We start from the raw sequence: 528 nt of genomic DNA, 5'->3' as shown, positions 1-528 counted from the left end.
GTTTGATGTCCACATGTCTGTCTACAGACCAGTGGGAGCTCACTGACAGACCTACTGACAGACCTACTGACAATCATGACAATCACTCATGACCACAGACACAACTGTTGATTAACAAAAAAAACAAAAACCAATCCTATCAATTCATCAGGGAACAGCAATGAACGACAGACGGTCAGTCGACCATCATGAACTGACCAGGTTAGTGTTAGCTGGTTAGTGTTAGCTGGTTATCTGGTTACACTCATGAAACCAAGTGGTTCAGTTCTTAAACAGTTAGCACTTTCTCTCTCTCTCTCTCTGTGTCTGTGTGTCTCTCACCCTGTGACTGTTTCACACATACTGGTCAGTACTGTGTGTCTGTTTGGATTAGATTGAACTTTGACCTCTCTCTGGGGTGCAGGAGGACATGATTTCACCTCAACGTGTCAAGTGGTTAAAAAAAAAGTCACTGTTTTCAGATTTGTTCTCACTCCCTGTCTCAGACACTTAACATGACAGTGGGGGTGGAGGTGGGGGTGGGGGTGG

The sequence above is a fragment of the Cynoglossus semilaevis genome, chromosome 6 (assembly GCF_000523025.1).
Source record: "Cynoglossus semilaevis isolate Cse_v1.0 chromosome 6, Cse_v1.0, whole genome shotgun sequence".
Taxonomy (NCBI): Eukaryota; Metazoa; Chordata; class Actinopteri; order Pleuronectiformes; family Cynoglossidae; genus Cynoglossus; species Cynoglossus semilaevis.
The sequence above is the reverse complement of the archived record's forward strand: the minus strand, read 5'-3'. Positions refer to the sequence as shown.